This window comes from Macrotis lagotis, chromosome 3 (genome assembly GCF_037893015.1).
Source record: "Macrotis lagotis isolate mMagLag1 chromosome 3, bilby.v1.9.chrom.fasta, whole genome shotgun sequence".
Classification (NCBI taxonomy): domain Eukaryota; kingdom Metazoa; phylum Chordata; class Mammalia; order Peramelemorphia; family Peramelidae; genus Macrotis; species Macrotis lagotis.
Genome location: NC_133660.1, coordinates 108386137 through 108411291, shown reverse-complemented (window position 1 = coordinate 108411291; position 25155 = coordinate 108386137). Strand labels below are relative to the sequence as shown.

General features: G+C 36.5%; 1 pseudogene; it reads right to left on the bottom strand.

Annotated features, from left to right (window-relative positions):
* Positions 1–2549: 2549 nt before the first annotated feature.
* On the bottom strand, positions 2550–3888 carry LOC141516195 (fasciculation and elongation protein zeta-1 pseudogene; annotated as a pseudogene).
* Positions 3889–25155: the final 21267 nt, after the last annotated feature.

The window sequence follows — 25155 nt, the reverse complement described above, 5'->3', positions numbered from 1 at the left end:
GGACTTATCCCAGAAGCTAGTCTTTGGGTTTATCAAACAATAGATAGTTGTAGTTATTTATTATAGTTTCTTTTGTATCTAACCTAATCTACTGAAACATAACTCTATTTTTTTTGAGAGAGAGAAAAGTATACTTGTCTGTGTTCAGATTCCAATGGCTCTGTCTCTGGGATGAGTTGCCTTCCGCATCATAGCCACCAGAGAAGTTGCTTCAATATTTTTTCCACAGTTGCTATCACTAGCTGTATTTCCCTCCACTATATTCCTCCCCACTCTCTTCTATTCCATTCTCTCTCTCTCTCTCTCTCTCTCTCTCTCTCTCTCTCTCTCTCTCTCTCTCTCTCTCTCCTTTCATCCTGACCCTGTTCAGAAGTGTGCTGTATAACCTCTCCCAGGATCATTCCTCTCTTCTATCACCTACTCCCCCCTTCCCTCCCCACATTACCCCAATCCTATTAAGTGTGTACATAATTTCCTCTCTCAGCCATTTCTTTTTTCCCCAGTAATTTAACATTTAATTTGTTTTCCAATTATATACAATAGTAGTATCTACTTATCATTTTTGTAAGATTTTGAATTTTACACTTTCCCCACTTTAGAAGGCAGTCTGATAGTCTTTATATTGTTTCCATGCTATACATTGATCGAAATTGAATGTGTTATAAGAGTAAACATAAAAGTAAACATAACCCCCTCCAAGAAGATGAGAAAACTCATGAATAGAGAGAGAGGAAAAAATGTACTTCACTCAGTGTTCAGAATTTAATGGCTCTATCTCTGGAGTGAGTTGGCTTTTTTTTTTTCAAATTCAGTTTTTTTTTTTAGGTTTTTGCAAGGCAAATGGGGTTAAGTGGCTTGCCCAAGGCCACACAGCTAGGTAATTACTAAGTGTCTGAGACCAGATTTCAATCCTGGTACTCCTGACTCCAAGGCCGGTGCTTTATCCACTGTGCCACCTAGCTGCCTGCAAGTTACTTTTTTTCCTTTATCATAGGTCCAACAGAGAAGTTGCTTCAATATTTTTCCCACAGTTGCTGTTACTAGCTGCACCTCCACTCTGTTCCTCCCCACTCTCATTTCTTATTTTCCTCTCTCTGTTTATCCTGGCCCTGTCTAAAAGTGTGTTGTATCTGAGTATCCTCTCCCTCAGTCTCCCCTCTCTTTTATCACCTATTCCCCCCTTCCCTCCACTCCCCCATTCCCTCTTATCCCATCCCTTTCTTCTTATTTTTCTCTAGGGTAAAATAGATTTCTTCCTTATTAATTGTGTATGTTGTTTCCTCTCTGATGAGAATGAAGGCTCACTCATTCCCCCCTTGCCTTCCCCCCCATTCCACTTCATTATAAAAGCTTTTTCTTGACTCTTATGTGAAATTTATTAGCTTTTTTCCCTTTCCTTTCCCTTCCTCCCAGTACTTTCCTTTATCCCCCACTGACTCCATCTTTTACTATATTATAATATTATATTCTACTCCCTCCTATATCTTCTCTATATATGCTCCAAACAGCTCTTATAAATGAGAAAGTTCATATGAGTTATCAATATCTTCTTCCCATGCAGGAATACAAACAGTTCAATATCATTAAGTTCCTCATAGTTAGTCCTTCTCTTCCACACCCTCTATGGTTCACCCGAGTCCTGTACTTGGAGATCAAACTGTCTGTTCAGCTCTGGTTGTTTCAATAGGAAAGTTTGAATGATCCTTGTTTCATTGAAAGTTCATCTTTCCCCTCAAAAGAGGATGCTCAGTTTTGCTGGGTAGTTTATTCTTAGTTGTAAATCAAGATCTTTTGCCTTCTGGAATATCATGTTCTAATTCCTATGAGCCCTTAATGTAGATGCTGCCAGATCCTGTGTAATACTGACTATGGAGCCTCAGTAGTTGAATTGTTTGTTTCTGGCAATTTTTATGATTTCCTCTTTGATTTGGGAGTTTTGGAATTTGGTTATAATATTCCTGGAAGTTTTGTATTTTGGGATCTCTTTCAGATGGTGACTGGTGAATTCCCTCAATTTCTATTTTACCCCAAGCTTCTTGGATCTCAGGGCAATTCTGTTGTTTTATTTCTTGAAAAATCAAGTCTGGGCTCTTTTCCTGATCGTGGATTTCAGATAGCCCAATAATTTCTAAATTATTTCTTCTGGATCTGTTTTCAAGGTTGGTTATTTTTTCAGTGAGATATTTCATATTTTCTTCTAATTTTTCGCTTTTCTGGAAGAGTTTTATTTCTTCCCGATTTCTTGAAAAGTTATCTGCTTCCTTTATTTCCATTCTGCATTTGAAGGAGTTATTTTCTATCTCCTTCTCCAGTTGGCCAAGTCTTTTTTTTTTTAATTAAATGAGTGTTTATTTCAAAATTAGTCTCCTAATGTAAGCTGTGTTTTGAGGGCTGGAGCCAGAATACATAGTGAGTGGTAAAAGCATCTGTCTTCCTCCAACCCAGGCAGAGAGGAATAGACGTCACTAGCCCTGCCCCTCATTCACGCATCCAAGTATTACTAGGACTAGAAGCCAACAGCAAAGGATCCCGCATTTGATCATGTTTAATTCAGGTTATGCTATACACATTGAAATACATGTCAGAGGTTACATGGTGTCATGCAGTCCCTGCGATGGAATGACCCTCCTGCCCAGCTACCTCCTGCAGCTGGGGTGCTCCAAAGGGCAAGGTTAAGTAGGGCAGAGCACTTTTAAAATGTAATCCGTCAGCAATGTAGGCACCTTCTCATTATCTTCCTTCATGGCAAAGAGAATGTTTGTCAGCATCTGCAGATCTTCCACTGATGGAGGTGAGGCTTTCTTTTCATAGGGGATAACTGTGTTCAGATACTGTTTATCAGTTCCTGAGTTGCCAAAGGTCTGCCGAATACCAGTCTGCAGGATACTGGAGATCCCCTCCATGCTGAAGCGCTTGAGGGGCATCTGCTTCCCTTTTTCTATTCGGCTACTCTGCAGGCTCAATCCTTTCTCTTTCCGTCTCTTCTTCATCAGCTCTCTCTGCTCTTTCTGTTTGTTCTGGACCTCAATAAGTACAATGATAAAGGAATTCTGCACTTCCTTCTCAAACTCCAGATCATCACGCCTGGCAAGCTGTTGTACCAGTTCCTCAGAGTAATCGCGGATAGCACCTTCTACCCGATCCAACAACTCACCCAGCTCGGACCCTGACATATTTCTCAGTCCTTCATAAGACCAGTTGTTGTTGAAGGTCTGTGTTAATGCTTGCATCTCTTGTAAGAGAATAGAATCTGCTTGGGATGATGTTTCCCCTCCATCATCGTCCTCTAAAACCTCCTCTTCATCCTCAGGGTCTGGGGAGTTCTGCATCATCTCTTCAATCTTTTCAATTACCTGATCTGCTGTTAGTAGAGGTTCCTCATTAATGCCAGAGTCATTTTCACTCTTCTCACTGAACTCTTCCTCTTCCTTCTCATGAATCTCAATGTCTGAGATGTTGCCATTCAGAGCCTCGATGTTTGGGTCCCTCCAGTCTTCCCCAAGTGAAGGGATGAATTGTCCGTCATAGCATCCCAAACTTCCTCAACTTGCAGATTCTCTTCCTCCTCCTGGATCTGCAACTGGTTCTTCATGGGGGCCAGGTTCTCAGTCTTGGCATTATAGTTGCGAAAGCAGACATTAAGCTTCTCATCAAATTCATTTACAAGATCTTCCATGGACTTGAAGCTAATAATTTCAGAAGAGAAATTCTCTAGCTCAGAGAGAGAGGGGTCTTTAGGTGGTGGGGAGATGAGCTATAGAAACCCTGAGATTTCTCATTCCTATCCTCTGAATAACAGGGTCTCAAGTCCTCAAATTCTTCATCTAGGCTCACCAATGGGGCCTCCATCCTGTGCAGGTTTAGGTCAAGAGCAGCTTTCACATTGACCTTATCTGCGAGGCTCCCGGAGGAGGGAGGCGGATCCCGGGCTCAGCCTCGCACCTCCATCCACGGGGCCGGCGGCCAGAGCGGACCAGCTCAGCCACGAGTCCCCCCAGTGGCCCCGCCGGCTCCTCCGCCCCCACCCAGCCCTGCCCACCCTCGGTGCGCCCCCGGCGCACACCTGGGCCTTCCTGAGCACGCACGCGAGCCCTGCCACAGCCCCACTCCGTAGCCGGCGCTGGCTCCCAGGAGCGCGGGCGCGGCACGGCCCACCCACCCAAGTCTTCTTTTAAAGACATTCTTCTCCTCATTTGCCTTTTGTTTTGCTTTTTTCCATTAGGACTAAACTGGTTCTTAACATATTATTTTCTTCAGTATTTTTTTGTATTTCTTTCACCAAGCTGCTTTGGTTTTCATAATTTTTCTGCATTGCTCTCATTTCCCCTCCAAATTTTTGTTCTACCTCCCTTAATTGCTTTTCAAAGTCTTTTTTGAGCTCATCCATAGACTGAGCCCATTTTTTCTATTTCTCTTGGAGGTTTTGGATATGGAAGGTTTGATTTTGTTATCATCTGAGTATGTGTTTTGAACTTCCATGGGACAAAAGTAATTCTTTATTGTCATATTCTTCTTTTTCTGTTGTTTACTCATTTCCTCAGCCCAAGACAGCACTTCCAAGGCTTTGGGGCTTTTGGGGGGAACATCCCACTGGGTCCTTTATTCCTCCAAGGTCTTATGCTCTCTTGCCTATGCTTTGATATGGAGATGATCACCTCACTTCCCTCTGCCCTGGAGCTGTAAGGAGGGTCTTGCTTGGCTATTTAGTATAGAAGCCCAAGCTGCATCTGAGTGTAGGCAAATCGCAGAATCCTACCCCAAGGGAGAGCAGAGAAATTTCTGCAGTCTTCCCTGACCCCCTTGCTGTCTCTAGGGGTGCAGGCTATTTTCTCCAGATTCTCACTGCGAATTCTGCTACCAATGCTCCTCACTCCACACTCATTCAGGTGTAGTAAAGTTCTCTCACTGCCCCTTCAAGCTGTTACCCATGAACTCTTGGCTGGGCTGGGCTGCACTGTGGTCGTGGCTTTTGTCCAACCCCCGGTCCTGGTGAAACACAGCTTTCCCATGGAACTTTTAAGTTGTCTTGAACTGGGAAAATATATCATTCAGACTTTCTGTGGGTTCTGCCCCTTTAAATTTTGGCTAGAGTAATAATTTATTGCCTTTTGGAGTTCCTGGGAAATGCTACCTTCATGGCACCGCTTTGGTTCAACCCTCCCCAAAGTCATTTCTGATGAGAATGAAGGCTTACTCATTCCTGCTCGCCTTCCCCCTTTTGACTTCATTGAAAAAGCTTTTTCTTGTCTCTTATGTAAAATATCTTAACTATTTCTTCCTCTCCTTTCACTTCATCCCAATTCTTTATCACACTTTGACTCCATCTTTTTACTATGTCCTCTCTATATCTGCTCTTTCTCACTGCTCTTCTAATTGAGAAAATTCATATGAGGTATCAGTATCTTATTCCCATGCATGAATACAAGAAGTTCAACATCATTAAGTTCCTCATAATTAGTCCTTCTTGTTCACCCCTTCTGTGGTTTCTCCAAGTCCTGTATTTGGAGGACAAACTTTTGCTTCAGCTCTGGTTTCTTAAATAGGAAAGTTTGAAAGTCTAATGTTTCATTGAAAGTTTGTCTTTTCAATTCAATAGCTCCAACTCCTCCCATCAAGCAAAGGGAGAAGGCCTCAATCAAGGTCACAGACACTCCAGAGAAAGCAACCAACACCTCCTACTGGCCATCCAGAGAAGTTGCACTCAGTGAGTAAAGCCTTTAGCGATCCCAATCCCCTGTGAACCAGGCCCTCCCCAACTCAAGGTCTTAGCAAAATGAAGAAGGGTCAGTGGAAAAGTAGATCCATAGAAGAATTCTTGGAAGGGAAAGACCCTTACTCAGAAAGACCTAGAATCTCTGAGGAGAATACAATCTGGTCTTCAGCATAGAAAGACTTCCTTGAGGAAATAAGGAAGGAGCTTAAAAATTTGGGAGAGAGAATTAATACCTTGCAACAAGAAAACAAAACCTTAGAAAGTACAATTGGACAAATACAAAAGGAGAATGATTCTCACAGATCCTCAATTGGGCAAATGCAAAAAGAAAATAATTCTCTCAAAACCTCAATTGGTCAAATGGAAAGCTCTATTAAAAGTAGAATTGACCAATTGCAAAAGGAGTTGCAAAAGGTTAATGAAGAAAATTCCTCCCCCAAAAAAAGAATGGAGTCTACAGAAACTAATGACTCCATGATACAGCAAGAGTCAGTTAAACAAAATCAAAAAATAGAAAAAAATAAAAGAAAATATAAAATACCTCATCAACATAACCACTGACCTCGAGAATAGATCAAGGAGGGGCTACTTGAAAATTATAGGACATCCTGAAAACACTGAAGAGAAAAAAAAAAGCCTGGACTTAATATTACAGGATCTAGTGATGGAAACCTGCCCTGATATCATGGAATTGGAGGGCAAAGTACTGATTGAAAGAATACATCAATTCCCACCAGAAAAAGATCCTAAAATGAAAACACCAAGGAATGTTGTGGCCAAATCCCAGAACTATCAGATAAAAGAGAAAATCCCACAAGCAGCCATAAAGAAACAATTTAAATATGAAGGAGCCACAGCAAGGATCATGCAGGACCTGGCTGCATCAACATTAAGGGATCGAAGGGCCTGGAATGAGATATTTCAAAGAGCAAGGGAGCTTGGAATGCAGCCAAGAATCTATTTTCCCACAAAGGTGAGCCTTCACTTCCAGGGAAAAAGATGGACATTTAATGAAATGGAAGAATTCCAAAGATTCCTGATGAAAAGACCAGAGCTAAATAGAAAATTTGGACATCAAATAGGAGGTCCAAGAGACACATGAAAAGGTTAAAAAAGGGGGGTGGTAAAAGGAAAAAAAAACTGCTATCCAGTAAGTTGAAACTGGCTTTATCCCAGCATGGGGGAAAAGATTCTTATAAATCTTAGAATTGTAATTCTAACAGAGAATATACCTATCCAGAACTGATGGACATTCATGACCTATCCATGAGACTTGTATCTAATGGGATGTAACTAGATTTAAACCCATTTGGGAGAAAGACTCTAATAACTCTCAGGAATTTTGACTCTATTCGATAGAATGTACTGAAGTAGAAGGGACAGACACTCAGACTTTTCTATGGCTTAGATAGAATGATCTCACAAACACCACATCCTCCAAAAGGGGGACAGGAAAGAGACGAGAGGAGGGAGGGGATTGAATGGGGTAAATCTCATTACCCTAAGAGGTACAAAAACCCTATTGTAATAGAGGGGAAGAAGGGAGGAAATGAGAAACACCTGAATCTTCTTCTCATCAGATTTGGATTAAAGTAAACCTACACATCCTCAGTTAACTTATAAAACATCTAACTTTTCAAGTATTAAAAGAGGAAAAGGGGAGGGGGAACAGTGAAAGGGAAGGAGAGTGGGGGAGAAAGGGAAAAATAACAAAAGGAAAGGAAGGAAAAAGGGGAAAAAGGGAAAGGGGAAAGAAAGGGGAAGGGGTAATATCAGAAGGCAAACACACTGGAGGGCATGGTATTCAGATACAAAATACTGGGGTATATGGAGAAATGGGGGAAAGGAGGAAAAATAAAAACAGAGGGAAGATAGCATGGAGGGCAATAAAGAATTAGTAATCATAACTTTGTGAATGGGATGAACTCTCCATTAAAACATAAGCAAATAGCAGAGTGGATTAAAAATCAGAATCCTATAATATGTTGATTACAAGAAACTCATTTGAAGCATAGAGATACATATAGAGTAAAGGTAAAAGGTTGGAGCAAAATATATTTTGCTTCAGCTGAAGTAAAAAAAATAAAAAAAAATAAAAAATAAAAAAAAAGCAGCAATCCTTATCTCAGACAAAGCAACAACAAAAATAGATACCATTAAAGAGATAAGGAAGGAAACATTATCTTCCTAAAACATACCATAGACAATAAAGTTATTTCAATACTGAATATATATGCACCCAGTGGGACAACACCCGGATTCTTAGAGTAGAAGCTGAAAGAATGACAGGAAGACATAGACAGCAAAACTCTACTAGTGGGAGACTCAACCTCCAGCTCTCAGATCTAGACAAATCAAATTATAAAATAAACAACAAAGAAGTTAAGGAGTTAGATTGTTAGAAAAATTAGGGGGCGGCTAGGTGGCGTAGTGGATAAAGCACCGGCCCTGGAGTCAGGAGTACCTCGGTTCAAATCCAGTCTCAGGCACTTAATAATTACCTATCTGTGTGGCCTTGGGCAAGCCACTTAACCCCATTTGCCTTTCCAAAAAAAAGAAAAGAAAAATTAGATATGGTAGACGTATGGAGGAAACTGAATGGGGATAGAAAGAAATATACCTTTTTTTCTGCAGTACATGGAACTTATATAAAAATTGACCATGTACTAGGAGATAAAAGCCTAAAGATTAACTGCAGAAAGGCAGAAATAGTGAATACATCTTTCTCAGATCACAGTGCAATAAAAGTCATATTCAATATTGGGCCAAGGAGATATAGACCCAGAAAAAATTGGAAACTGAATAGCCTCATTTGAAAAAATGAGTGGACCAAAAAACAAATTCTAGAAAGAATTAACCATTTTATCCTAGATAACGATAATAATTAAACAACATACCAAAACCTATGGTATTCATTCAAAGCAACTTTCAGGGGATATATCATAACTCTAAATGCTTACATGAATAACTTGGAGAAAGAGGAAATCAATGAACTAAACATGCAACTAAAAAATTAGAGAAAGAACAAATCAAAAATCCTCAATTAAATACTAAATTAGAAATTCTAAAAATCAGAGAAATTAATAAAATCGAAAGCAAAAAAGTATTGAATTAATAAATAAAATCAAAAGTTGGTATTATGAAAAAACCAATAAAATTGAAAACCTCTGGTCAATTTGATGAAAATTTAAGAAAGAAGAAAACCAAATTGCTAGTATCATAAATGAAAAAGGTGAACTCACCACCAATGAGGAGGAAATTAAATTAATAATTCAAAATTATTTTGCCCAACTCTATGCAAATAAATTTGATAATCTAAGTGAAATGGATGAATATTTACAAAAATATAAGTTGCCCAGGTTAAATGAAGAAGAGATTAAATACCTACACAACCCTATCTCAGAAAAAGAAACTCAACAAGCCATCATTACATTCCCTAAGAAAAAATCCCTAGGGCCTGATGGATTCACAAGTGGATTCTACCAAACATTTAAGGAAAAATTGGTTCCAATTATATATGAACTCTCTGGAAAAATAGGGAAAGATGGAACTCTGCCTAACTCTATGGTACAGTTACCTAAAGCAGGAAGAGTTAAAACAGAGAAAGAAAATTATAGACCTATTTCTCTTATGAATATAGATGCAAAAATCTTAAATGAAATCTTAGCAAAATGATTACAAGTTATCACTAGGATAATACATTATGATCAAGTAGGATTTATTCCAGGAATGCAGGGTTGGTTCAATATTGTGAGAACTGTTAGTATACTCAATAATATCAACAACAAACCTATCAGAAATCATATGATCATAATAGATGCTGAAAAAGCTTTTGACAAAATACAGCATCCATTCCTATTAAAAATACTAGAGAGTGTAGGAATAAATGGAATGTTGCTTAAAATAATTAGCAGTATCTATCTAAAACTATCAACTAGCATTATATTCAATGGGAAAAGGCTAGAGGCATTCCCAATAAGCTCAGGGGTGAAACAAGGGTGACCAGTATCACCACTACTATTCAATATTGTATTAGAAATGTTAGCACCATCAATTAGAGAAGAAAAAGAAATTGAAGGAATTAGAATTGGGAAGGAAGAGACAAAACTCTCACACTTTGCAGATGACATGATTGCTTACCTAGAGAAACCCAAGAATCATCCAAAAAACTACTGGAAGCAATTACCAATTTTAGCAAAGGTGAAGGTTTTAAAATAAACCCTCATAAATCCTCAACTTTTCTTTATATGTCTAGAAAGATACAACAGGAAGAGCTAGAAAGAGAAATCCCATTCAAAGTAACCTCAGACAATATAAAATACTTGGACTCTATTTGCCAAGACAGACTCAGAATTTTTTTGAAAACAATTATAAAACACTCCTCATACAAATTAAATCAGATTTAAATAACTGGGCAAATATCAACTGCTCATGGATAGGTAGAGCTAATACAATAAAAATGACAATTCTACCAAAACCAAACTATCTGTTTAGTGCCCTAGCAATAAAATTACTTTAGTGAGTTAGAAAAAATTGAATGTAAATTCATATGGAGAAATAAAATGTGAAGACTTGCCAGGAGCTTAATGAAAAAGAGTGCTAAAGAAGGTGGCTTAGCCCTACCTGATCTAAAATTATAATATAAAGCATCAGTCATCAAAAGTGGTATTGGCTAAGAAATAGATTGGGGGAACAGTGGAATAGACCAGGTATAAAAGCAGGAGATGATTATAGTTATCTGCTGTTTGATAAACCCAAACAGTCCAGCCATTGGGATAAAAACTCCCTCTTAGATAAAAACTGCTGGGATAATTGAAAGTTAGTATGGAATAAACTTAGATTAGACCAACATCTAACACCCTTTACCAAGATAACATCCAAAAGGTTATAGGACTTAGACATAAAAAACAACACTATAAGCAAATTAGAAGATCGAGGACTAGTTTACCTATCAGATCTATGGAAAGGAGAGCAGTTTATGACTAAGGAAGAGTTGGAGAACATCACCAAAAACCAATTAGATGATTTCGATTATATCAAATTAAAAAGCTTTTGCACAGGTAAACCAATGTAACCAAGATCAAAAGAAATGTAGTAAATTGGGAAACAATTTTTACAACTAATGATTCTGACGAAGAACTCATTTCTAAAATATACAGAGAACTGAGTCATATTTTTAAAACAAAAAGCCATTCCCCAATTGACAAATCGTCAAAGGATATGCAAAGGCAATTTACAGATGAGGAGATCAAAGCAATCCATAGCCATATGAAAAAATGCATTAAATCATTAATTATTAGAGAAATGCAAATTAAAGTTTCTCTGAGGTACCACCTCACACCTCTCAGATTGGCTAATATGACCAGGAAGGATAATGATCATTGTTAGGAGGGTTGTGGGAAATCTGGGACACTATTACACTGTTGGTGGAGCTGTGAACTCATCCAACCTTTCTGGTGAGAAATTTGGAACTATGCACAAAGGGCAACGAAAATGAGCATACCCTTTAACCCAGCAATACCACTACTGGGTCTATATCCTGAAGAGATGATGAGAAAGGGTAAAAACATTACTTGTACAAAAATATTTATAGCAGCCCTGTTTGTGGTGGAAAATAATTGGAAATCAAGGAAATGTCCTTCAGTTGGGGAATGGCTTAGCAGACTGTGGTATATGTATGTCATGGAACATTATGGTTGTATTAGAAACCAGGAGGGATGGGATTTCAGGGAAGCCTGGAGGGATTTGCATGAACTGATGCTGAGTGAAATGAGCAGAATCAGTAAAACACTGTATACACTAACAGCAACATGGGAGGGATGATCAACCTAGAATGACTCACTCATTCCATCAGTGCATCAATCAGGAACAATTTTGGCCTGTCTGCAAAGGACAGTGTCATCTGTATCCTGATAAAGTACCATGGAGTTTGAACAAAGTTCAAGGACTATTCCCTTTAATTTAGAAAAAAAACAGATATCTTGTCTGTTCTTTTTACCTCTTAGACTTCTTGTCTCTTCTTTGAGGACATGATTTGTCTCTCATCACACCCAATTTGGAACAAGGTACAACATGGAAACAAAGTAAAGCCTGACAGATTGCTTTCCATGGGTGGTGGGGGGACAGAAGTTAGATTGAGGGGAACATTGTAAAACTGAAATAATATCTTTAATAAAAATAAATTTTAAAAAATTATGAAAGTTTGTCTTTTCCTCTGAAAGAGGATCGACAGTTTTTCTGGGATTCCTGGTTATAAGCAAGGTCATTTGCCTTCCAGAATTTCACATTCCAAATCCTATGATCCCTTAATGTAGATGCTTCCAGATCCTGTGTAATCCTGACTATAGAGTCACGATAGCTGAATTATTTGTTTCTGGCAGCTTTTAGTATTTTTTCTTTGACTTGGGAGTTTCAGAGTTTGGCTATAATATTGCTAGAAGTTTTTCTTTTGGGATCTCTTTCAGGAGGTGACTGGCGAATTCCCTGAATTTCTATTTTACCCTCTGCTTCTAGGATCTCAGTCAATTTTGCTGTATTACTTCTTGAAAAATGAAGTTTAGGCTTTTTTTCCTGGTCAAGACTTTCAGGTAGCCCATTAATTTTCGAATTTTCTCTTCTGGATTTGTTTCCAATGTCATTTTTTTCCAATGAGATATTTCCCATTTTCTTCTAATTTGGTTTTTTTTCCATATACTTTTATTTCTTCTTGAGTTCTTGCAAAGTCATCAACTTTCTTCAGTTCCATTCTCCATTTGAAGGATTTATTTCCTTCAGAGAGCATTTTTTATCTTCTTTTCCAGCCAGCCAGTTCTGATTTTTAAAGCATTCTTTTCCTCATTTCCCTTTTGTGTTGCTTTTTCCATTTGGCCTAAACTGGTTTTCAATATATTATTTTCTTCAGTATTTTTTGTATTACTTTCACTAATTTGCTGACTTGGTTTTCATGATTCATCTGAATTACTCTCATTTTTCCTCCCAATTTTTCCTCCCTTAATTACTTTTCAAAGTCTTTTTGGAGCTCTTCCATAGCATGACCCTATTTTTTATTTCTCTTCGAGGTTTTGATACAGAAGACTTCTGAGAATGCATTTTGTTTTGTTTTTTGTTTTTGTTTTTTTTTTGCTTTTGCAAGGCAAATGGGGTTAAGTGGTTTGCCCAAGGCCACACAGCTAGGTAATTATTAAGTGTTTGAGACTGGATTTGAACCCAGGTACTCATGACTCCAGGGCTAGTACTTTATCCACTGCACCACCTAGCTGCCCCGTGAGTATGTATTTTGATACTACATGGGACCAAAGTAATTTTCTATGGCCACATTCTTTTTTTCTGTTATTTGCTCATTTCCTCAGCCTATGACTGATTTATGGCACATCTAAGACTTTGGGACAATACATAGGGACCTTAATTCCTCCAAGGTCTTATGAGAGGCACTGACTGCTCTCTTGTCTGTATTCAGACCCTCCTCTCTGCACTGGAGCTGTGAGGATGGTCCCTGCTGGGTTATGGTGATGCTGTGGGGGCCTAGACAGCAGCCTGGATCTGAGTGTGGGCAAACAGCTGAGCCCTGCCCCAGGGAAAGCAGAGAGACCTCTGCAGTCTCCCCCAACCCTCTTGCCATCTATGGGCTGAAAGCTCTGTAAGTGCTGTGTTTCTCTGCTGACTCCCATTGTAGGTTCTCACCAGAGGGCTACTCTGATGCAGGAGCTCCACTTCACACTCACTCTGGTACAGCAGAGGTATCTCACCCCCCCTCCAGATGTCCCTCATGATCCCTGGGCCCAAAGATCTGGAAACTGCCCCTTCTGAGACAGACCTAGGAGCCTGACTTAGCTGTCCTGTGCTGTGCTGTAGCTGTGGCTGTAGCTCTTTCCAACCCCTGGTCCTGTTGGAACAGACCTTTCTAAGTTGTCTTGGACTGGGAAATTGAATCACTCAATGTTTCTGTGGGTTCTGCCCCTCTTAATTTTAGCTAGAGTCATAACTTGAGGGCTTTTGTAGTTTTGGGGGGGATGAGTTTCCAGAAATTCCTACCTTCATGCCACTATCTTAGCTCCACCTGCCATAACTCTATTTCTTAACCAGTACCAGACAGTTTTGATGACTGCCAAGTTATAACATAGTTTTACACGCTAAACTGCTAGTCCACTTTCTTTGATCAGTTCCCTTGATATTCTAAAAGGATAGTATATTCTCTTTTTTATAACTTTTTTTTACCTTTTTCCTTCCTATCTCATGGTTTCTTTGTTTTTCCTTAATCCTAATTCCACATAGACAAAATGTCATATGTAAACATGTACAACTTCAACTAGACATTCTGCTGGTGAAGAGAGATGGAAAAGGAAGGAAGGGTGCTAGAAAAATGTGTAATTTATGGGTCAGCTAGGTGGTGCAGTGGATAGAGCACCAGCACTGGAGTCAGGATGACCTGAGTTTAAATTCGACCTCAGACACTTAATAATTACCTAGCTGTGTGGCCTTGGGCAAGCCACTTAATCATATTGCCTTGCAAAAAATGGTTATGATGACTTAGTTCCAAGGCAAATGGAAATAAGTGGCTTGCCCAAGGCCACACAGCTAGGTAATTATTAAGTGTCTAGCTGCCCCATAATATAGTGTTAGAGGGATCTGAGTTCAAATCTGGTTTCAAACACTTAATGATTGCCTAGTTGTCTGATTTTGGAAATCACTTAATGCCATTGACTTACAAAAAAGAAGAAAGAAAGAAAGAAAGAAAGAAAGAAAGAAAGAAAGAAAGAAAGAAAGAAAGGAAGGAAGGAAGGAAGGAAGGAAGGAAGGAAGAAAGAAAAGAGAAGAGAAGAAAAAAAGAAAAGAAAAGAAAAGAAAAGAAAAGAAAAGAAAAGAAAAGAAAAGAAAAGAAAAGAAAAGAAAAGAAAAGAAAAGAAAAGAAAAGAACTGGAGAAAGAAGTGAAACACCACTCTAGGAGCTTTACCAACAAGACCCAGAAAGGTCTCAAGAAGAGTCAGACAGGGGCAGCTAGGTGATGCAGTGGATAGAGCAATGGCCCTGGAGTCAGGAGTACCTGAGTTCAAATATGGCATCAGACACTTAATAATTACCTAGCTGTGTGGCCTTGGGCAAGCCTCTTAACTCCATTTGCCTTGCAAAAACTTAAAAAGAAAGAGTCAGACATAATTGAAATGATAAAATTTTAACAATAAATTCAAAAAGCAACTCTATGTGAAAATCCTGATACTAGTAGATACATCCACACTGGCTGTTTCACATTTCAAGGTATAATCCCTCCTCACCTCAGTTGCTAAAGCAAAGTTTCACCTTTCTTTATAATTTATTTAAAATTCTGTTTTAGGATTAATTTTCATCATAAAATCTTTCATGAACCACTTTTCCAGATACTAGCTAGTGCCTTCCACTCCAAAAGGACTTTATCTTGTTTGCATTTATATATGTACATTTTATTTCTCCTTAGAGACTACAAATTCTTTGAGGACAGCTGTTGTTTCATATTTGTTTTGGAGTCCCCAGTGCCTAGTGTAGTTCCGGGGAGTTGAGAAACAATACATGTTTGTTGATTGATTTTCATATGGAAAACAAAAACTGTATTATCTGATTTCTCCAATCTTATTCCTGGGGAGGAAAACAATTCATAAAAATGACAAAATTCTTGACTGGATCCAAGTTCCATATTTTTTTGTCAACCCTGATTAGGTCTTTATTGCAGCTTTAAGGTCTTTTGTTTATTCACATAAAATTTCATAGAATATCAGAGGTGAAAGGAATTGGGAAGATTATTTTATCAGAGTATAATATTTTTGGCTGAGAAAATAGCAATTTCTTTTTCATTTCTAATTCCTGTTTTTGATTTTTTTTTTATTTAAACTTTTCGCAAGACGTACTTACTCTTCTATATTGTGCTCCATAATCTTTTGGGATTGAATCCATCAGAGGAAGCTTGGTAGTTATGTGTCTCATTGGAATGAATTTGAAATGAGGGAGAGTTGAGTTTAAATAGAACTTGACCCCTTCTAGCTTTATGATCATGTGTTAATCACTTGACTTATTTCTACCTCAGTTTTCTCAATGGCAAAAATGAGTATAATAATAGTACCCACTTTACACGGTTGCTTTCATGTTCAAATGAAATATGTAAATATATGTTAAGTGCTTCACAAACCAAATATATATATATATATACATATATGTATATATAACATATGTTGTGTATGTTCATATAAATATATGTACATATATGTGCTAATTTTATTATTACTACTGTTCATTTATATATGCTAGTTATTACTATTGTCCCTTCACCTAAATTTTCTTACTCATATTTACCTATGTTTTCCTCCTTTTTTACTGTCTAATTACAAAATTGCATCTTCCACTTTGGGGAGCCAAGATAACTGAGTAAGCAGTAAAGTCTTGCAACTCTCCAATAATTGCCTCCCAACAACCATAAAATGGTGCCCCAGAACAAATCCTAGAATAACAAAACCAATGAGGAAATACGGTAAAAAATTCTTTTATACCATAAATCTTTGAGGAACCACAAGAAAGGTCTGTCTTACTGCAGGAAAGGGAAATAGGGCAGCACAGTCCAATATAGGAAGAATCCCAACAAGCCAGCAGCAAATCCCATCTCAGCAAACTAGTGGGAGATACTGAGCCCAAGTATGGTGGAGCAGGCAAATAGCAACACCAAAGTCCCCATATACTTTAGAATATCTAAGGAAATCAGCTGACTCCAGTTCGAAGAACTCCCATATGCTTCAGCTTAGACTAAGAGGCATTCTCCAGCAACCAGATCAACACATGTTTGTGGATAAAATCTCAAAGAAAAATGGGAAGTGGTCTCAAGTTCAAAAAAGAATTCATGAAAGAGCTAGTAAAGAAGTTTAAAAATTATATGAAAGGTAGAAATAAATTGGGAAAAAAGAAAGCAGTTGCTGAGAAAAGTAGAATTGGCTAAATGGAAAATAAAGTATATAACTGAATGGGGGGGCAGGGAGAACTCCTTGAAAGTTAGAACAAGTGAAAGCTAATAACTACATTAGACATTAAGAATCCTTTAAATAAATTCAAAAGAATGAAAAAATAGAAGTATAAAATACTTCATAGAAGAGACCTACATGTGTTAAGGTATTTATTGCAGCTCTTCTCATAGTTGCAAAATATTGGGAATTGAGGGATTGATTGTTCAACAATTCAAAAATAACTATAATAATTGTGTTAAATAAGTGTAAAGGAATACTATTGTTCAATTAGGCAAGATGGACAGGCAGATTTCAGAAAAACCTGCAAAGGCTTGGATGAGCTAATGGAAAGACAGATAAGTAGAACCAGGAAAACAATGGAGATAATTTCAGTGACATTGTGCAATCGACTGTGAATGATCCAGTCTTCCCAATAATACAGTTATCCAGGATAAGTACAAAAGACTCCATATTATTTCAAAAATTTTCACAATATACAATTGAGGTAAAAATAAAATAATATTTAAATTAAAGTCTCCATCTCCCATCCTCTTTCCATGAAGCTACAAATGTTTCTGTTTCAATGTTTTACAGGATGCTTCCAAAGTTTTTCAAGCTACTTTTTCCATAGGCATTGTTTGAAGTTAGGTTTTCTTGACTCCCAAGTTAACCATTTAACTGACCTTTCTTGGTATCACTTCATAATTAGAATATTATAAATAAAACAGAAATATTTCATGATAGCATTTTTCTATTTTTAAAAATTAGTTACTTCCTATTGCCTTTTGAATCAATTCAAATCAGTTTGTCTGATTCTTCAAGGCCCTCTCCAATTTGGATTGAATGAGATCATCCTCCTTTTCTAGAACCTAGGCTCCAGTTTTCAGATGAAGTAATCAAAGCTATCTATAGTCATATAAAATTCCCCAAATCTCTTTTAATTAAATAAATGAAAATTAAAACAACTCTGAGCTACCACCACACCTCTATCAGATAGGTTATTATAGCAAAAAGGAAAAAAGATGAATATTAAAAGGCATGTGGAAAAATTACAACACTAAGTCAAATGAAGCGGCATGTTGATTCAATCATTCTTTAAAGCAATCTGGAATTATGCTCAAACAATGCATGTAAAAACATGCATACCCATTGACAGAGCAATATTAACAGTAGGTCTATATCCTAAAGAGATTTAAAAAAATATAAAAAGACCTATATGTTTTAAAGTATAGCAATTCTTTTTAATCATGGTAAAGAATTGGAAATTGAGCGTCTGTCCCTCAACTGGAGAATAACTAAATATAACTAACTAAACAAGTTATTGCAACTGTGAAGCAATGCTATTATGCTATAAGAAATGATGACCAGATATGTTGCTCTCAGAAAAAAAGAAAGATTTACATGAACTGATCCAAAATGAAATTAATGCAACCAGGAGAATATCATATATAATAACAGCAATATTGTATGATGATCAACTGTGAATGACTTAGATATTCTCAGAAATGCATTGATTTAAGACACTTGTACCTCTCAGCAGTCCAGAGAGCTAGGAAAATTGTATCTGACTGGTTATGGGCTATATTATCCCAACTAGAGGAAGAAAAACAAAACACAAGGAAAAAAAAGGCAACCCATCTGAATTTGATGAACAATTTACAAAAATAATCTCTTATGTATCTCTTTCCCTTAATCCTAATTTCTCATGACAAAAATTACTAATTTGTAAACATATTTAAAAAACTATGTATGTAAAATGCTAACCTGACTGTTCCCTGCTGAGGGGAGGGGTTGGGAAGGGAAGGTGGAGGGAAATTTTGTTGGTTGGAAATATGCATGTACCTATTGATGAAATAAATAAATTTTTAAAAAGACACTTCTGAATGATTAATGAAAAATATTATCCATCTCCAGAGAAAGAGTTAAAAGACTCTTGAAGTCTGAATGTAGATGAAAGGATATTTTTTTCTTTACTTTTCTTTTCTTGTTTCTTTTTCTCCCCTTTGGTCTGTTTTTTTTATACCATGACTGAAATGGAATTATGTCTTATGTGACTATATATATATATATATATATATATATATATATATATATATAACTTTTGTTAAATTTCTTGTTTTCTCAAAAGGGGGAGGGAGAGAGGAAGAGAATTCAAAACTTAAATTTTTAAAAATGAATGTTAAAATTATTTTATAAGTAATTGAGGGAAAAATAAAATATTAAATTAAAACTTAAAAAAGAGCTCAGTTACTTCATTTTGCTTGATCTATTCATTGATTCTTGACAGTATCTTCAACAGAGTTGAAAGGAAACTTCACAGCTATTAACTCTAACCCACATCTGAAAAGGAATCATACATATACACATATGCACACACACAACAAATCTAATTTATTTGTATCATTCCCAGTTCTTTATTTTCTTCAACCATAGATATGTGTTTTGAATTAGATGATTTCTAAGGTGTCTTATAAGCATAAATCTTTGATCCAATGATCCTAATATCCTTCAATTAATAATAATAATAAGACATGTACTGAAGAACTTTCACCAAACCAGTTGCTTTCTTTGGATGTTCCAGTTTATAAAATGTCCTAAAATTAAAGCATCTACAATGAGATTCAATAGTTCCAGATTTGAGCTGGTTGCAATCCATTAAAAAATCTTCAAATCTTTTTTTTTCAGATAACTGATGTCTAAATAAGGCTCTCTTGCATTTTAAATTCATGTTTAGAGCATTATGTTTCATTACTGCATTTTATCTTAGATGAAAACTGGAGAAATTTTGGTTCAAATGTAATAATGTTCATCCTTCATTTTCAAAGAAGAGCATGACATCAGGGAGGTGATGCCATGATTAGCATGAAAACTGGATTATAGTGAAGGGGTGTCATCAGTCTAAGTCATCAATCTAACTTTCTCCTCTACAGTCATTTGGGTCCAGTGACAAGATATGAATCAAGATGTCTAGAGATAGATCTGGATATCAAACAATCAAGGTTAAGTTACTTGTCTGAGGTCACAATCTAGTAAGTGTCTGAGGCCAGACTTGATCTCAGGAAGCTACTACTCATGTATTTTAATTGCTTCAGTGCCTACCATAATACTTTGCATATAAATGGAAATATGGAAGCAATTACCTGATCTAAGTGAGGATTAGAGAAGCATAGTCTTCATAGTCTTAGACACCTTTAAAATATGACAGCCTCCCATCAATTGCAGGTTCTTCTTAAAGGTTGTACAAAGTCATCTTCCTCTCGATTGCACTATTTATGAGGATTTGATAAAAAGTGTATGTAGGAAATAGTTCAATTTTAAGCAGATGATAAGAAACTATGTAATTTGATGTCTCCTATATTTCTTTTGAGTCTAAATAAACTGGTATATTTCTCCAGCTTTACAAATGCTTTCAAATTGATGTGCCTACTTCCTTTTATGAAAGGTCATCATCAGTTAGTATGACAGATTGCAATCAGTTTTACTTGACGTAGATCTGTGGTTTCTTAACTAGTAGAAATAAAGGAAAAACATCCTTTCTACCATTGCCACAATCCATTGATTGACTTTGTAGATTACTGACTTTTACAGATGACTGACTTATTTGTTTTTATTATTCCATTGTTTTTGGTCAATTTGAAGTTTCCTTGGAAAAGATACTGGAGTAGTTTGCCATTTTCTTCTGTAGTTTATTTTACATATGAGAAAACTCATGCTTATAGGAATATGTAACTCAACCAGTGTTAGTCAATAACTTATTAAGTATCTGAGGCTTGATTTGAACTCATGAAGATGAGCTTTTTCTGATTTCAAGTTCACTTCTATATCCACTGCACCACTTAGTTGATCTTAGTTCAAATTATGACACAAGAAATTGCTAGCCATGAGATCCTAGACAAGTTATTTTATTATCGTACGTCTCATTTGTCAAAATGAAAAGGTAAAATTGCTAAATACTAAAATCCCTTACAAACTCTAATAAAGCTATGATTTTATACAGGGGCATAAGGCCAGGAGAAACAGGGAACTAGAGTCATCCTGATATCACAAAAAATAAAAACAATGATAAAATAAATAAATAATAATACTTGCTTACTGAACTTTGTTATATATAATTTCTGTATGATTCCAGTCATTTTAATAGACAAAAACAGTTGAATTTGAACAGTGTCTCATTTAATCTGGAACAATCCCTTACAAACTGGATGGAGAGCATACACTAAAAATGTGTCTGCTACTATTTCTCTGTATGTCACTATTGTAATATCAGTAGGCCCTTTTATTATATATACTCATTTCTCATATATGTATAAGATATTTTGTGTTGTTGATCTTGATTTTAGCCACCGGGTGAGGCACTCAGTCATCTGTCTCCCTGAAGGGTATGTGTATGCTCTACTTCTATTAGGTTCATATAGATTCTAATGCTGTTTGTGTATCCCCAGTCATGGATCCCATCCCATTGATCTTATAGTGATTTACTACCTAACATAAGCAGCTTCCATGAAGGCATAAGGTCTGCACTTTGTCTGCTAGTTGTATCTGAACCTTCAGGAAAATTACTAAATGTGATCTAAGACACAATGAGAACTGAAAATGAAACAATTTGTGCCGTGGTGTTTTTGCTGCTGTTGTTGTTGTTTTGTTTTTATTTCCTGAAAGAAATATTCTTAGTCAAACAAAAGAACTCCTACAAAGGAGAAATACTGCCAGACACCCAAGATCTTTGCAGTTATGGGGATTCATTTTGCCAGTATCCTTGTCAAATGGTTCTTTTGCTGGCTTAACTCTATTATGATCTGCTTATAGTAACATAAAGGAGCTAGTCCAAAGAAACATACCTGTGTGAAATACTTTGACTTCACACAATAATAAACCTAACTATGTGAGGAAATGGGGGACATCTTCCCAGGAAGGATACCTCTTACCAGATCTATTCTTGACTACCTCCTCAACTTCATTGTGGTGGCTTTGCTGATGTACTAACCCCAAGAAACAAGGATATTAATATTTCTATAATGAAGAAAATTATGACTTCGATTCCTTGTCAACTGCCCAAAGGAAAAGCTAGTAAAATCCTTTTGATTTACAAATTCTGATACTGTGTAGTTGGCTAGCTCAATTTGCGGTTCAAATTCAAGAATTTTAGTGTCTTAAATATCTTAATGAATAGACAAAGTTGATGCCACTTTCTCACAAATGAATATGAAGTAACACGAGCTTCAAACTCACAGTGCTCAGAGTTTTATATCTCAGTATTTCAAGGGCTTCTAATTTCATCAATGTGCACACTGCCTATGAACAAAGATTATAACCCTTATATGATTTATAAACTGGACTTTTAGAGTGGCTAAAAAGCTTATCATCCAAACAACAAACATGAGGTGAGCATTACTGAACTTTGTTATCAATACCAGGTTAACACTATACATAATACAGGACAATATTCAAAAGATCTCCATTGTCCCATAGCTCGGGACAGCCTCATGGTGTTTTTACTTAATGGCATAAACTCTATTCTACTCCATAATAAAACATTATGGTAGGCGAGAGAAATGTTTTGGCTTTGTATAGTTATTTATTTTTAGACCTAGGTTTTTTTTTTTAATTTTATAATTTTTCCCCAAGCTCACTTCCCCCCCCCCAATAAGGCAAGTCTGATAGTTTTTACATTGTTTCCATTGCTTTGTTTATTTAAAACATTAATAGCTTGGTTCAGAAAAACCTAGGTTGGCATGCCATATCATACTCTTACTTCCTATGTGATTGAGGGAAAACACTTAAATCCCATCTTGCTTTGGCTTCTTCAAATGCAAAAATGAGGAGGTTTCACTTGATATTCTTTAAATCCTTTCCAGCTCTATATTTGTGATCATATAATTTATGACTTATTTATTTCAGGGTATGAAAACAATGGAGAATTTATCTTTTTCTCTTTTACATTTTATTCTGCATGCCTTATTTTAATAAACAAACATTGTTTTTCTGTTTATATTTTGGAACACAGAAACATAAACTACCTGTTTTCTTAAGACTGTGCAAAGAATAACTAGAGTTCCAAGAATAAAATGTGTTTTTTTTTCAGATTTCCAAATCTGTTATGTTCTCTGCTTGACAAAATGACAGTATATTTTTGCAGGAAATACAAATCACAAATCTGCATTCACCATCCATTTAATTGAGCAATGGGAGCACTAATGGTAAAAAAGAATGCAGCTTAAATGGACCCTCCCTAACAAAATATGACTCTTCACTTTTAATTTTGTAAACATTCTGAGAAGAGTCAAACAAAATTTGAGAAAGAATCAGACCCTAGATATGACCAACTGAGTACAGATAGCAGTCACCACCAGTATGATTCCTAGATGGATTTTATCATGCTTAAATAATCTTCTGGGTTGTGAACTCTACACAAATGTCGAAGCTGTAGGGGAAAACTGCTTCTGACACCCAAAGTATATGCTTAAGTAAACAAGTACAGAACATAGAAATTTATTTTTCTAACTCTGCCAAATGCTTTGTTTTCAGGAAAAAAGAAACTTCCTGAGATAATGCACTTTAGATTTCATGGATGGAAAAGCACCCAAAAGGATCTTATTTTAATAAGATTATGGTATATGAGTAGCTAGTGTACTATAGTCTATTATTCATTATCAATCTCATCATCATCATCATCATCACAACTACCACCATCCTCCTCCTCAAACAGTCTTTATTATATTCTCTAATCCGTTTCTTTTCTACTTATCCTAAGAAGATCATACGTTTCCTCTGGAGTCTTTGGCATTTTCAGTTATTGCCTGAAGCTACAACCCTGCTGTATAATCACTGAGAAAGAGGCTTTCAAGAAACTTCTTTTGTTATCCAAAATATCTCATCACCTAATGTGAGAGAAGAATAATGGTTTGGTGCTTGCAGCTTCCATAGCTTTTGGCCTGATCCAAATTCTTTTATTTTGAAACTGTTATGGGGATGTGGAATGCAGTCATAAAGTCATACCACCATGAAAATCAGCTGCCAACTTCAGGCTTTCTCTGACCTTGATCATGTACCAAAATGGTATCAAGCACCCTGGCTTCAGCTGCAGGCCAGTGCCTCTTAGAACAATAATATATCTCCTTATAAGTAGGGATATTTTCTCCATCCTCCAACTTCCTCTGATATAAACACTGAGAAGAAAACCTTCTAAAGATTTATTTCAATCCATTTGCCTGCTTCTACAGCATAGTAGCTACCACAAAGTGTATCTAGCTAACCTCCCACCAGTTACCACAATGAATGCTCCCTAGATAGTCATATAGACAACCTGAGGGGGCTAGCTCTGGCTCATTCTTTTCTAGAATCCACATCATAATAATAACTCACATGAATGTAGTATTATAGAATTAGTGTCTTAATGTGACCATATATTACAATCAGTATCTCTGATAAAGGTCTCATTTCTAAACTACATAAGAACTGATTCAAATTTTTAATAATACGAATCATTCCATAATTGATAAATACCCAAATGATATGAACAGCAATTTTCAGATGAAGAAATTAAAGCTATCTATAATCTTATGAAAAAAATACTCTAAAGCACAATTGATTAGAGAATTGCAAATTAAAACTATTCTAATGTACTACCTCATACCTATCAGATTAACTTAATATGACAGAAAAGGGAATTGACAACAGTTGGAGAGAGTGTAGGAAACCTAGAATACTAATGCTTTTTTGTGGGGTTGTGATTTAATCCAATCATTGTGGAGAACAATTTAGAACTATGCCCAAAGGGCAAACAAACTGTACATACTCTTTGAGTAGCAATACCTTTACAAAATCTGTAATCCAAACAGAACACAAAAAAGGAAAAAAAGATTCACATGTACTTGAACAGTCATAGAAGCACTTTTTGTAGTGGCAAATAATTGGAAATTAATGGGATGTTCATCAATTGAAGAATGGTTGAACTAGTTTTTGGACATGAATATTCTGAAATATTATTGCTGTGTAATAAAGGATGAGCAGGCAGATTTATTTATTTATTTATTTTGGGGGGTTGCCAAAGAATGGGGTTAAGTGAATTGCCTAAGGTCACACAGATAGGTAATTATTAAGTGACTGAGGTCGAATGCGAGCTAAGGTCTTCCTGATTCCAGAGTTGGCGCTCTATCCACTGTGCCACCTAACTGCCCCCAAGCAGGCAGATTCCAAAAAAAAAAAAACTGGCAAGATTTACGTGAACTGATGCCAAGTGAAGTGAGCCAAACCGGGAGAACATTATATACCTTAAAAGTAACACTGTAAGATAATCAACTATGATAGATTTATTCAGCTCTTCTGAGCAATGTAGTTCTCAGACAATACTAAAAGACCTGAGTGAAGCTGTGAACTCATCCAACCTTTCTGGAGAGTAATTTGGAATTATACCCAGCAGCAATGTGCATATACCCTTTGATCCTGCAATACCACTAGTGGGTCTATCCCCCTTAAGAGATTATGAA